The 15,461-nt window shown below is 37.7% G+C and overlaps 1 protein-coding gene across 1 annotated transcript in view; it reads left to right on the top strand.

Annotated features, from left to right (window-relative positions):
• Positions 1 to 15,461, top strand: part of kctd16b (potassium channel tetramerization domain containing 16b) — a 100,587-nt gene that overhangs the window by 29,256 nt on the left and 55,870 nt on the right. The gene's annotated exons all lie outside the window — the stretch shown is intronic.

Raw genomic sequence — 15,461 nt, forward strand, 5'->3', positions numbered from 1 at the left:
GCAATTTGTTTTGGAAATATCTGGTGGCTAAGAGCCAAAGGTCACCTAGTTATCATAAGATTACAACCATCAGTCATAATTTATGGGCAATTCCTTGTAACAATGTCCTGAAATCATCTATAAGACGTTTAATCAATAGGTGTCTCCTTATTTAGAGACCAACCATCCATCCATCATTGTCTATTCCAGCTTATCCTTGCAGAGGGGCTGGTGTCTCTCTTCAGAGGCCATGGAGACAGAGGCAGGTTACACAGTGGGCAGGTCGCCAGTCCATCCAAGGGCAACAGAGGCACACAGGACAAACAATCTTACACACACACACTCACACCCAGGAGCTTATGTATGTAGATACCTAATACACAAAAGTACTGCGTAAGAGAAGAGAGGATCCAGCCATCTATTATCTATACCTGCTTATCTGTGCAGGGCCATGGGGGCGGGGCGGATGGAGTTTTGCCACGGTGATCAAACGGACGTTTTGATACAGAGAGAAGATCTTCATTTTCCAGACCGTCTTGCATTTTAGATGATAATAAAGAGATTTCACTTCAAAAATAGTTTCTGTACAGTGACATAAACCAGCGTTTCCCAACCCTGGTCCTCAAGGCACACTGACCTGCATGTTTTAGATGTTGCCCTGTTTCAGCACACATGATTTCAATTAATGGCTGATTAACAGGGTTTTGATGAATTGCAATCATCTGAATGGGGTGTTGAAGCAGGGGAATATCTAAAACATGCAGGTCAGTGTGTCTTGAGGACCAGGGTTTTGAAACACTGACACAAACAAAGACATGTTAATACAGCCACTGTGTTTAGAATAAATGTGCTAACATGCAAGTCTGCCAATCAGAGAATCCTGTCTCTTGTGCTCCACAACAGCGAACTCATACTGTACGAAGCTTTGCAGGAAAAAGTTTGAGATTTTTTTTTGTTGTCCAACAGCAAACTGAACAATCTGCTATTTTAGTTGATTAAGAATGTTTATTGAAGGCTTCAGTACTACTTTATACTTCAGCTCCACACAACTATGAGATGTTCAGAGCACAATGTTAATAAAAGCAAAAAAAACGTGTGTTTGAGTAAGACCTTTTTCCAAGAATAAAGTCAATAGTGCATTCATTTACCTTCAAAAGATTTTAAATTGATATTTTAATCAGCAGTGTCATTACTTTGTAACCTACCAACCTGTGAACAGACTGGCAACTATTCTGTCTTTGTTAGTTTAAAATAATATGGTGTAACATGTTTTATGTTTGGGTTTTTTTTTACCTAAAGTTTATCTTTACTAAAATTTAAGTCCTGCTAAGAATTAAGTGATTTATTATCTCTGATTGGTAAAACAGAATAATCGAAAAAGGATGTACTCCTTGGTCCTGTGACTATATCTGTCAGCTTGACATAACGCTTTCCTGCTCACAGACAAACTATTTTGGTGCAGCTTTCTGCATCAATAAGTGATCTTAGGACTCCCATTCATTTCTAAGACCTGAGCATGTGGCAAGGTGAGACTGCAATAGCTGATCAATCAATTTAGGCATTTTTTTAATCAAGATGAAATCTTGATATGAAGCTTAAATACAGGCAGATTGATTTCAGACATCAACAACAGTCTCCATGTTGTAAACACTTTTTAAAAAAATGGTTGGAATTTGTATTATACAAAGTGATAACTAAAAGAAATTTCTACAGTGCTTGGAACAAATAACTTGTTCCAAGTTAATATTTTAAAACAAGATTTCTTGACTTACTACTCCCGGTATAAACCCGATGACTTTTTCTATCTTAAGAACTACAGTTGCTGGTGGGACATTCCAATACTTTATTTTTCCTGACCATTGTGTTATAAACTGAGGCCTGAGGTTGGTGTTCTTCATGTAAGGGCGTCAATCTTTTGCTCAACTTCTCTCATCTGTTGTACATATTTTCTAACTTCGGACAACAAGGCATCTAAAAAGAGCCTTTTTTTTTTACTTGCCTACTGTAAAGAGAATGCAAACATCTGAAAGAGACTTACTTACGTCTATGAAAACACCAGAATATTCCCTTAACTTTGTAGGTATTATGGTTCTCTAAATTCAGGCAATTTTACAGCTGCATACTGTTAATTAATTAGACAGAGCAGAAGACAAACACATAGTGACAAAGAGTCTGTGAATCTTGTTTTTTAAAGAAATATTTTACTAACAGATTTGGTGACTGGGGATAAAATCTCTCCACAAGTGAGGTTGGCAGCCATCTATAATCAGTAACCGGCATTTGTCCAGTAAATTTATCTTAATTTTTCTCCTCAAGCATGCTCTTTAAAGAAACCCGATTTATATTCATGTCACCACCTGGGGGAGGTTTTCCACACAACAAATCACTCCTGAGCAGCTTCAGCCGGAACAATCACAAGCTCTGGGTTGCACTCAAGAGCACAGCACTTATAGCCATCCATCTAACCTTTGGGATAAACCTGCAGGTCAAGGAAATTGTTTTATAAATGCCACTTGGATGAGTGTCAGTGTGGTCATGGAGAAGGTTAAACAAAATTACAATATGTTAAGAAGCTAAGGACGAATTTCACGGAATAGATGTTTTAATCAACGAGTTTGCATCCTGCAGACTATGAGCAAGAACTTATATATTTTACAAGGATGGCACAAAATATTTTTAGTTCAGCTTTACAACATCACAAACTCTGAGTTATGAATCTTCAGAGGCACAGACATAAAAGACAGTCTGATGCTTTGAACTTTAATTTGATACTAAAAATTTTTAATGTTTGCTCTGCACTTAGTCTGATTTTTATATTAGACTGAATGAATGAAGTTGTACAACATTTCTTTGCTGTTTTTTCTGAGAATTTCTTGTGTCAACAACAGACAGGGAATGATGCTTTGAGAAGCTGCACCTACAAAATGTGCTTCAATAAGTGGCGAGAGACGTACTTGTGAAAAAATCATTTCCACATCGTTCCAGTGTACTACACAACAGTTCATCATAAAAGGATTCCTTCTCATTCATTGACAAAAACTTGAACTGACAGCTTGTACTACAGTGGTGTTTGCTACATTAATTACCCCATGTTTTTCAGGGTAATTGATTATGTCACTTTTTCACATCGACAAAAGGAGTCAGTTGAGGTGTTTTGGGCATTTGGTCAGGTTGCCAACTATTCGCATCTGTTTGGAGGACAAGCCAAGCATGTCCTGCCGATGGGACAAGGAGACCCAAGGGAAGATCCAGAACTCGCTGGAGGAAATATATATCTCATCTGACTTTGGAATGCCTTGAGATTCCCAAAATTGAGCTGGAGGATTGTCTGGGATTCCCTTCTGGACCTGTTTCCCCTTTGACTCAAGCTCATATAAGCAGAATAAAAGCAAATAATGGATGGGTAGTTTTTGGTTGAGGCTCTCTACATATTCACATGACAGAGAGGAACGTGCCTGGAACACCTCACCACGAGGACGTCCAGTAGATATTCTAATAATTAACAGTTCTAATTTTAAGTTGGAAACAAAATGACTACTTCCTGTATATGAAAACCTGGAAACCTGGAAAACTGAGATGCTTTGTTTGAAACAGTAAAATATGCCTTAAGCTTTTTCTGAAACTGTGCATTTTTGTATTTTAAGCTTACAAAGTTAAGCACATCAATTAATCCTAAACTCTAGAGTGTAATTAATCTGATTTAACATTTTAATCGATTGACAGCACTAATAACAACCAACTTCATGTAATTTGATGTTTTAATTTGCTCCACATCATCAACTTTCCTTCACTCTATGCAACATCTTTGCAGTCCCTTTTTGAGTGGTTTTCTTCACTGAACAACTAAACATTCCTTTGAAGGTTCTCTGTAATGCTCAGTGTGTTACGCCTATGGATCTTATGTCACTCTGATGTTGATAGATTTCAGTCTGTCTTGGGCCCAATTTAGTTTCCGGAGTAAGTTGCCATGGAGAGTTGCTGGGAGGGATTTTAGTGGCTACGAGTTTCAGAGGTTTAGAGCCTCATGTTGATCGACATGGATGCAAATTATGCAAAGCATTCCACTGTGATAGCTCAGTGCATTCTTGGATGCTGCCTCTAAGCAGAAGTCTGTAAATGAATAGAGGACTAGACGATGACACAAAGTACAGAGCTGACCCAAACAAGAAGACAGTCCATCCATTCCCCAAAGGGACAAAATAAACACATGCATAGAGTGAAGGATAATTAAAGACATGTATCATCCTAAGTAAATAAAGAAGACTGCTCAGCACTGATAAATTGGAAAGTGGATGTGGTCACTCCTTTGAAAAGAATGTACTCAGAGTGAGTGGCTTTACCATGACACATTCTGTATATTTATTTCTCTTTTTAGTACCAAATAAGCACAGCAGTGCAAAAACTACATAGAGCTTCAGTAACTCATTGAATGACTAATAATGTTATGATTAATTTTGCTGAAGTAGAACAAAAGTCTGTGTTTTAACAGTTCTAAGAACATCAATTATACGCCCATGTTTTGTTGACTTTCAGTTTACTTGGCTTATAATATTCAGTCATTGTTACTATGAATTATAATCATAAGTTATGATTATAATCATCTATAAAAGCTCATGTCATGCTCTGTTTTAGTGGAGTATACATTGATGTGTATGTAAAATATCTGCAAGTTTCATAACATTTATTTTTGTACCTGCATTTGTATTTTAATTTAGTGGCATCACCATTTACCAGATTAAAGAGTCAAAACTGGCATGACAAAGAAAAGCTATACTAATATGGTTACAAAAATAAGGATTCCATTCACAGATGTGCCTTTTTTATAACATAGAAATATGTTGGCTCCATCCCTCCATCCCTCGAGACCTCTACCCATCCATTCATCCATTATTTTGATGATCTGAATCAATGGTCTTTAAATCTGGTCATTGGGGCCTACTGAACATCTTAGGCAATTCCCTGCTGTCACATACCTCAGTAAAATGATTAGGTGATTAATACGTTTTTGCAGCACTTCATAGAATGTTGCAGAGGTGCTGCAATCTTTTTAACCTGGTGTACTTGGAGCAGGGACACAACCAAAACATCTAGGACATTTAGCCCTGAGGTCTAGCATTGGGGAACACTTATCCAAATCATACGAGTGTGATTTTCCGATAAACTAAAGTGAGCTTTTTATTTTCTAACAGAAACCTTATTACTGTGACTTAAAGATTAATACATTTCACCTTTCATCTCACTGTTCTGATCATATCCTCACATGGTGTGGATGTTGTTGCTTGAAAGCTCATTAAATACATGAGCGGATAGATTTTCCTTGATGTTATGATATTAGCCCTCATTATCCATTAACTAAGCAGGTAGTTCTCAGCCCTATTATCACTCTAACCGGAGCTAAATTTGTAAAACTTCAATGAATTGATTTAGCTAAATCCATTCTCTATTTTCCCTTGTTCAGTTTCTGTGATTCTAAAATTGTTTCTCTGTGACTCTGCTAGAAAGTGGGTTACGATCCGATGACGTAACATCCATGACTACATTGTTTTCCTGAGTGAACACAGATCCTAAAACTTCTTTTGAAATTACTCTGGAATTGGGACACAGCTCCTTCATCTCTGCTTATGCGTTTCTCTGCGGTGCTGAAATATTTAAGCACCTCGTCTCAGAGCCACTGAAACATTTAAATGCTGCCTCTTTTTCACACATGCAGATTTCAAACTGGTGAGTTATTCTATGTTTTGGAGACTCAAAATATGCATGTGATTTGTACATACACAGATGTACTATATGTTGTTGTGAAAACTTTTGTTTTCACGATAAAAACTTTTTGAAATGAGCTGTATGATATCATCACAGATTTTGTTGTGTTTATTTTATAGAATAAAACTGTGCTTTCTGCCCACCCACACACAATTAGACTGGATTGCATTATATCTTCAAACATTTCTTCCTCTGTTTGAGGCCTTGGGAGGGAACATAAGTCTTTCTTCCTCAAAGTCTTATCCACATCAAAGTAGTCTGGTTACACAGAGATAGAACCAGACTAAGAGAAAGGGATCGCAGTGATGGAAAGAAAGTGAGGGCTCGCAAGTTTGCAGGCACATCGATTTCTGCTTTGACTTTCTTTCATATTGTGAGGCACGACACACCGCCTCGTCATTCCACACCATTCACTCCTCCGTGCACATGTCCATGCAGAATAGTACAATTGCATAGAAGAATGCCAGTTAAACAGCAGGACTGTGTACAGATTGCAGAGTCTCTGAGTGGAGATGACTTCAATGGCTTAAAGGATATTGGGCTAACAAGTCGATCCTGCAGACAAGACTCAGTGGAGCTATATGATCACTTGTGGATATGTTTATTTTCACTGTGTTCTCTCTCTTTTTGCCCTCTATCCTCCTATATCTGATCCAACTCAGTTTTCTTATTTTTTGTCTACCTTCCAATGTGTTTCATCCATCCATCTACTTCTGTCCGTCCCTCTGCATCCCCTTTCTCATTAAACTTTCCCATGCTCCATCACCTATGATACTTGAGTTCTTCCCACTGCACCAATTTACCCGGACAGAAAATCGTGTTGAAAAGTTTTCCCTTTGCCAAGCAACCTATTCTGGACATTCAGGCTGATAGGACATGATGAGAAAGGTTTTAAGCCCAGAAATTGTGCAGTCATTGGAAATCATCGAGGAGGTAGAAGAAGGTCCAGCAAAACAATTACAAATAGGAAGCTGACAGTGTTGTGTTGGAAGGCAAAAACACCTTGGTTATTTTAGTTAAGAATGAAGTAAAGTAAGAGAGTGGGAAAATGTTTTATCTGTTGATTTTTTAAAAGAAAACTCTGAGTCCTGACCTAATTTATTTGATTATTCTTCAAAACTTTAAGAATAACGTCTGACTGTAGGGTAACTCCAGTCTGACATGCTCCATGTCAGAATTACATGAATGTACATCATAATGAGTGGACTTTCCTAGAAATACGTGCATAATATTGTAAAACGTATTTTGTGATGCTATATTAGGATTTCTTCCTTTTGGTCTCAGTCACAGAATTTGAAGGACAAACAACCTCAGGTGTGCACACATTTAGCACCTGTAAACAGTTTAATGCATTTTCTTGAAACTGGGATTTGCATTTTGAAGGTAAGAACACTCAACAGGTGGGTAATTAAGTTTAGTTGCAAGCCAAATGCTTTTTTTTGTTTGTTTTGCAAAACAAAAATGCTCCACAGCTCTCAGTGTTTGTTAATGACGTGAATCAGCGGGAGGAATTGTGAGGCTCACATTCATCATAAAAAACAGCAGAGCTAATTAGAATACAGTAAAATGGACAATGACTCAGAACACATAACAAAAGGAGCTCAAGATTTTGCTCAGGAAACAGGAATGAGATTAGTCTGTAACAAGTTAATCAGCTTATTTCGAACCGATGAAGGGGCTTTTGAAAGGGAAAGAAGATGGACCAGCAAAGAGAGATAAAAGACAGCTTCAAAGGCGGACACTCATCATTTGATGTTTGTCGTGTCTTTCAGGTATCAGTCATTTTTAATAAAAAATCTGGAAAATGTAAGTATGCCTAACAAATTTACCCTAAAATAAATGTCATCAAATATGCAAATCAAAATTTGACACTTTTTGCAAAGGTTTGTTAAACCTTCAAGGAGTTTCCAGTGAGCCAGACTTTCTTCTAAATATTTTGCATAATTTTCATCTCTAGTACTCTGGACTTTATAATTGTCTTTTCTTCAGGCTTTTTCTGGCTGCCTTTTCACGTTTGGTTGCATCCCTGTACCTGACCATGACAACACATGGGATATTGTGAGCTTCAGAAAATAAGATGAAGAAAATTAAAGCGAAAAGGAAGACGTGTCGACGTGAATTTAATTCCATCTGAAAATTAGTCTTTAAAAAGTGATGAAAAGATCTAAGAAAGATCTTCCAGAACCTTAGAGTTGTATCATAATCTTTTTAAACTCTGCACCAAGTACTAAAAGATTGTGGCCATCTATCTTGTTAAGGCTAAACGGCGTTTTATTTTTAAATAACACAGTTATTCTAGGCAGATTTACTGAAGTTCACTTACTAAAGTGAATAAAAAGTGTATCTTTGTGAAAAAGCTAGATGCAACAAAGAGTCAAAGCATCCATTGTTAAACTGTTGCTTTATGATGCCTTACATAAGTATTTATCGTCCTTGAATTTTTCACCTTTTGTAACAGTGAGACCACAAACTTCAACATATTTTATTCTCTTATGATAAACTTAGAGAACATACTGCTTAATTGTGAGCTTAACAGAAAAAAAGCATTGTTTCTTTTAAAAGAAAATTTAAATTAAGTAATCTTCAAAGTGAAACTCTATAGATCTACCTTTTGCAGGAATTCAGCTGCTTTCCCTGAACGCTGTTTTCAGAAGGAATGCGATATTTATAGCATGAATTAAAACTAATAAATTTGGTCCCATGATATTATAGTTTTTCACTGTATATCCATGAATTGTATAACCAACACACAGCATCTTGTATTTTTCCCAAACTCAGCTGTATATTCTAGTTCACTAGTCTCCATAACAACTCCGTAATCTCGTAACACAGAGCACAAAACATTAAGGGGACGCACAGAAAAAAAGATTAAAAATACTCTTCTGTTCTTTGTCAGTGGCTTGTATAACTGACAAAGGCCCAACTGCCCTGGATGCTGAGTGTCTTGTTGTTGCCCAGCCTGCTTTAGGGCCATAGTATAATTCCTTCACATTCAATAGCAATCTGATTAGAGCACTAAATTGCCTTTCCGCTGAACCTCTTAGTGCTTTAGCAGTTTCTCTCTCCCAGCACCATATTTTGTTCCTTTCACCATCTTTCTTTTTCCCCTGTCTGTCTCATTCGTTTTCTATCTTTATAATTACTGCATGCCTTTCTATCTTCTTCACTTCCTCCGCTTATCCATCTTACTCCTAACTACAGCCGTAATTTCTTTAAAACTGCTCTACGTCTCTCTTTATTTTGTGCTTTCAATTTAGTGTCACTTCATCTGATTCTCACTGTCTCTTTCTTTCACATTTTCCCCCATCCATTTTCTTTACTTTTTGTCATCGCCACTTGTGTCTAGTTATTTTCTTTATCCACAACAGCCAGAGTGAAAGCTGTTCTCCTGTTCTTTTCCACGCTCACCCCATTAGCCCATTAGAAGCTGCAGCTAGATGTACATTATTCTGCTCCCAGGGGACATCCTATCACTTTCACACAGTCGGAGAGCCACAGAAGAAGGCGCGTATGAAGGCGAGTGCTCCAGCACGCTTTGTTAGGTGTGTCTCAGGCTTGAACGATTAGCAATTACCCTGTCTGGCTAAACTTTAGGAGGACTTGATGGAGTCAGCACTCTCTTCCAATCAGACAGGAGAATGAAGATGTTTTCCTCTCAGAATAAATAAATATTTGATGTCATTGTGTTGTACAATTTAAATGGTATGCACACGATTAGATTTTGCAGTTTGCCGTTTATGAAAATTTTGAGTTTCTGAATAAGGATTAAAAGTAGGGAAGAGCAATCTGCTCGTAACAAGAAGTACAATGAAAATCATATTTAGACAACAGCCTATTAAACTTTTTTAATAATTAGGTCCAGCCAGTGGTACAAGAATATGCATTGTATATAGTAAAATTTTGGAAAAATTTAAATATAAAACATGACGCATTATCATTATTCATTAAGGTAAAGTTGTCTGACTGCGGCCTATGGAAGACAATGCATTTTTACAAAAAGATCAGTGTAAGATGTGATCTTGAAGTGTTTGGCAGATTGGGGATCAGATGGAATTATGATCATATGGACTAGAGGCTGAATCTCCCTCTTTTTTGACCCCCAGCTTTAATCATCATGAGTCCACTCCCATCTGTGACCAGCTAACCATTGCTAAGAATAATCCCTCCACAAGAGAAGCATAACTCCTGATGATTCCCATCCATCTTTCCATCTACCTCTATGGCTCTGCTGTTACCCTGTCTCCTCCTCAGCTCCCCTGGTCTGTTACCTGAGCAGCAAAATGATGGATTTGTTTTCATCAGACCTTGTGACCTCCCCTCTAGCCGTGAACTGCGTTGGCCAGACTGAAAATGACATTTAGCCCACAGCTCCCCACCCTGTCTCTGTGAGGTCCATGCTGGACCTTTAAACTCTGAGTCCAACTGGCATATTTACTCTGCTGATACAACATATAGAGAGACAAAGACAGAGGAGAGAGCAGAAATGAACAGAACATGAACTGGCAGTGGTTTGTAACTGAGTGGAATAAAACACTGTGTGAACCTATTACTGATACTAGATTGCAATATGACAGAGGAATTGTCTTCTATGCATGAAGAAGAATAAACCCAAGCTGCATAAAAATACTTCTAGATAACTTTATTCACTGATGTCATAGTAAAATGTGTGCATGTAATCTGAATCTCATTTCTTAGGGTTATCCATATTCCCAACTCTCCACCCTATGATAGTGGTTAAAATATTCATCTTTGAAGTGAAGCGCTCCTTCAGGAAGCAGATGCACCTCCCACTGACTCATTCTACATAAATATAGATGACTTAATATGCTTGTATGCTTCATGTAAATAGTTATCAGTCATGCAGCAGACATCAGTATACATTACTGTTATGTGTTTCAAACAGGAATATGACATACTACCAAAATAAAGTCATTTATATACCTGAACTACACTTTTTCATATTTATGTTCTGGTAACAATATATCTACAACAAATGATTATATTTAAGTTATACATTAAAAAGCTTATTTGTGATATTAAAATATGTTTATTTAGAAATGATTTCCATTTACAGACTGTGACAGACTGGCGACCTGTCCAGGGTGAACCCGCCTCTCACCCGGAACGTTAGCTGGAGATTAGCACCAGCAACCCTCCTGACCCCACTAAGGGACAAGGGTGTAAAGAAAATGGATGGATGGATGGATTTCCATTTATGAGTGTATTTGGAAGCTCAGCCTCTATTCTCTTTTCAACTGAAAAGTAGAAGCTTTTATGGGCTAGCCGGCATTGTCCAACAGTCCAGCCACTAAACTACTGAAGCAGCTGGAAAAGTCATGCCGCTTAAGAAATGAAAGCTTATGTGGAGAGAACACACAGCAAGGAGCAAAACGGGGTTCAGAACAGTATTGATGGCATTTCAATTAGGCATTTGCAGCGGTGTCATATTTCAACAAATCCTACACCGCGTACTTATAAATCAATAACTCACCCAGAAGAAAACATTTCAATTTACAATTTGATTTAGATTTTATCATTTACAAGCAATGTGTCTAAATCTGTGAACAATTTAATAAAACAGCTGTTACGTACCTATGTGAATTTACAAGATTTTATTATTTTTGTATCTCATATGTAGACAACTTTTACATCTTTAATGTTATTACTAGTTGAAAAAAACCCACTGTGAATAAAAAAAACTATCATATATTTTTTTGAGATATTGATATTGATATGATTGATATTGATACATCTCAATATCTCAAAAATTTTATTGAGAGGTTCAAAACATCTTCCAATGAAAATGTCCACAAATCAACATACAAAATGCACAAACCATAGTTCATTTTGATGAAGAGGGATCCAGTGACATTACTTTGAGCTTTTACAAAGAGGTATATTAAAAACTCCAAGTGCTTCACCCCTCCCTCTCACAGATAAAGCTCATCTCAGCTACTTGCATTCAAAATCTGATTCTTTCATCATTTCCTATAGCTAGAGGCAAGAGCTGGAGTTTGAATCAACTGGCAAAATTTTACCTTCATCCTGGCTGAGCTTCATGATCACCACAGCAGCATCTGCAGCACTGCAGGAGTTCCAGTATCACAAAGACTTGTTTGCTAGTAATTATGATTCACACTGCAAATAATACAAAATAAAGCGCAAATCAAGCATTTTAAGAGGTGTTCCATTCGCTTGTCAAAAAATCATTAACTTTAAAAAAATATATTTTTCTGTATTAAGTGGGTTATTAAAGAGGGATTGGTGCTTTTGCAAAGCACTATTTAACCCAGTGCCAAACCACAAGACGACAAAAAGCAAGTGTACCATCAGATTAAGCATGCTGTTTGTTTTCCAGTTGCGGTATGATCACATATTTGGTATGTTTGGGTGTAAAACTTGCAGTAAAACTACAAAGTTCGCAAACAAACAGGCAATCTGCATTCTAAAAGCATAGAGGCACATCTCTGGCTCTTGTGTAAAAGCTCTAGGGGCTTGTAGTAGCACAATGTACTGTGATACTATCTACCAATGTTAGATGCATTTAACAGCTTCACAATGACACAAAAATGTCATTTTTTCTATCAAGTCCTTGAACCTTTGAACATATTCTCCCATCACTTTTTCTGTATTTTGCATTGTCTGTGGTTTTCCGAGTAACTTTATGACAAATTTTCAACCCCTACAAGCTATATTGGTGCAGACAGTCAGTGCAAACATAACCCAAACAAATGTTGAAGAACGATGGTAGGCTTCTTCAATTCCACTCCCTCTAGGTCTCACGCAGCAAAATACCAGCACTGGAAATGTCAGACACACTCGCTGCTCTCCTCTTCTATGTTTATCTCGTTCTCTGAAGAAGCAAATATCCAATTCTCCTTTTTTATGCATCTCCCACTGGCTGTGAATTTGATGTTTGCCCAGCTTGCTTATGCCTTTGACAGGAAAGATTGTCACTCATGTGTGATCTCAACGTGTACAAAATGGAGACATACCATGGTGACTGAGCTTTTTCTTATTGTTTTATTCTAGGTTGACTTTTAAAGACTGGGAGAAAATAAGTTAGGGGATTTTGTGCTGATGGCACTTTTTGCAGCTTAGGTCAATAGTGTAAACTGTAACAACTACAGGTCCACAGTTTATCAAACTATACAGGCGCTTCTCAAAAAATTTGCATATTGTGATGAAGTTCATTATTTTCCATAATGTAAAGATAAAAATTAAACTGTCGTATATTTTAGATTCATTGGACACCAACTGAAATATTTCAGGTCTTTTATTGTTTTAATACTGATGATTTTGGCATACAGCTCATGAAAACCCAAAATCCCTGTCTCAAAAAATTTGCATATTTCATCCGACCAATAAAGGAAATATGTTTTAATATCAAAAAAAGTCAACCTTCAAATAATTATGTTCAGTTATTCACTCAATACTTGGTCAGGAACCCTTTTGCAGCCTTCAATGCGGCATGGAGGCAATCAGCCTGTGGCTTTGCTGAGGTGTTATAGAGGCCCAGGATGCTTCGATAGCGGCCTTAAGCTAATTCAGAGTTTTCTTGCGTCTCTCAACTTTCTCTTCACAATATCCCACAGATTCTCTATGGGCTTCAGGTCAGGAGAGTTGGCAGGCCAGTTGAGCACAGCAATACCATGGTCAGTGGTTTTGGCACTGTGAGCAGGTGCCAGGTTGTGCTGAAAAATGAAATCTTCATAAAGCTTTTGAGCAGATGGAAGCATGAAGTGCTTCAAAACCTCCTGATAGCTGCTGCATTGACCCTGCCCTTGATAAAACACAGTGGACCAACACCAGCAGCTGACATGGCTCCCCAGACCATCACTGACTGTGGGTACTTGACACTGGACTTCTGGCCTTTTGGCATTTCCTTCTCTCCGGTCTTCCTCCAGACTCTGGAACCTTGATTTCCGAATGACATGCAAAATTTGCTTTCATCCGAAAAAAGTACTTTGGACCACTGAGCAACAGTCCAGTGCTGCTTCTCTGTAGCCCATCAGGTCAGGCGTTTCTGCCGCTGTTTCTAGTTCAAAAGTGGCTTGACCTTTGACCTGGGGAATGCGGCACCTGTAGCCCCTTTCCTGCACACGCCTGTGCACGGTGGCTCTGGATGTTTCTACTCCAGACTCAGTCCACTGCTTCCCCGAAGGTCTGGAAACAGCCCTTCTCCACCATCTTCCTCAGGGTCCGGTCACCTCTTCTCGTTGTGCAGCGTTTTCTGCCACATTTGTCCTTCCCACTGAGGTGCCTTGATGCAGCACTCTGGGAACAGCCTATTTGTTCAGAAATGTCTTTCTGTGTCTCACCCTCTTGCTTGAGGGTGTCAGTGATGCCTTCTGGACAGCAGTCAGGTCAGCAGTCTTAACTGTGATTGCAGTTTTGAGTAATGAACCAGGCTGGGAGTTTTTAAAAGCCTCAGGAATCTTTTGCAGGTGTTTAGAGTTACTTTGTTGATTCAGATGATGAGGTTAACGGCTCGTTCAGAGAATCTTTTCATGATATGCTAATTTTTTGAGACAGGAATTTTGGGTTTTCATGAGCTGTGTGCCAAAATCATCAGCATTAAAACAATAAAAGACCTGAAACATTTCAGTTGGTGTGCAATGAATCTAAAATATATGACAGTTTAATTTGTATCATTACATTATGGAAAATAATGAACTTTATCACAATATGCTAATTTTTTGAGAAGGACCTGTACATGCCACCGCAGTGTCAGTTTGTCCCATATTACAGTTACACAAAATTTTTAATTGCTCGTCAATTATATATTTCACTACTTGGAATGCACTTCCTGGTGTTGGCAAAGGAATATGAAGATTATCATCGCCTTAATTCTTGGCTGATAAGGCAAAAATGCATCACCAAATGTGTCAGGTAAGGTTTTAGGTTTCAGTGTTACTGTTTGTCAGAGGTTAGCTTTTCTAACGTTTTCAGTTGTTCGAACCTTTGCTTAAATCTGAATCATTTTGACTTTGTTTGCATTGTTTTGTTTTGTGTTGTATGAAAAATCTCCACTAACAACAGGTTTTTCATTGTGAATTCTTAGGCATAGTTGCATAGTGAAAAATACAGTGAAAACACTCCAGAATGTGGGGGACAGTTTACTCTGTAAAGGTCAAAAAGTCAGAAGTGGACTGGCAGCAGGAATAGGATGTCAATAGTGCCTCAGAAAAACGTTGTCACTCAAGAGTGTCACTTCATATGGAAATGCAACCTTACGCTGTGTTACACAACAAGGACCAATATCTGAGCCAAGTTTTCATAATCTCATCCTAACCAGACAAGAAAACAGTTGGATTTGTTTGATGGATGAATGAGTATGTATTTTTGTAAGACTTTAAAAAAAGCAGGAATACAATTCTACCTAGAAAAGACAACGATAAAGCGTTGGTTAATATTTATGAAGGCTGTAAAAGTACAGCATCCGTAGTAAGGGGGTGCATCAGTATTCATGAAATGGGTAACTTCAATGTGCTTGAAGGAGTCATCTATGAAGAAGTGCATATTGCTTCCAGAATTTTTTTTTTTACTTCCCATAGGGCAAAGTCTTTTTCTGTGAGATGTGAGGGAATGACCATAGCAGGACACATTGTGGAGAACTTGCCTCTATATATATATATATATATATATATATATATATATATATATATATATATATATATATATATATATATATATATATAAGAATCACAACTGACTGCATG

The sequence above is a fragment of the Poecilia reticulata genome, chromosome 14 (genome assembly GCF_904066995.2).
Source record: "Poecilia reticulata chromosome 14, P_reticulata-male-v2, whole genome shotgun sequence".
Classification (NCBI taxonomy): Eukaryota; Metazoa; Chordata; class Actinopteri; order Cyprinodontiformes; family Poeciliidae; genus Poecilia; species Poecilia reticulata.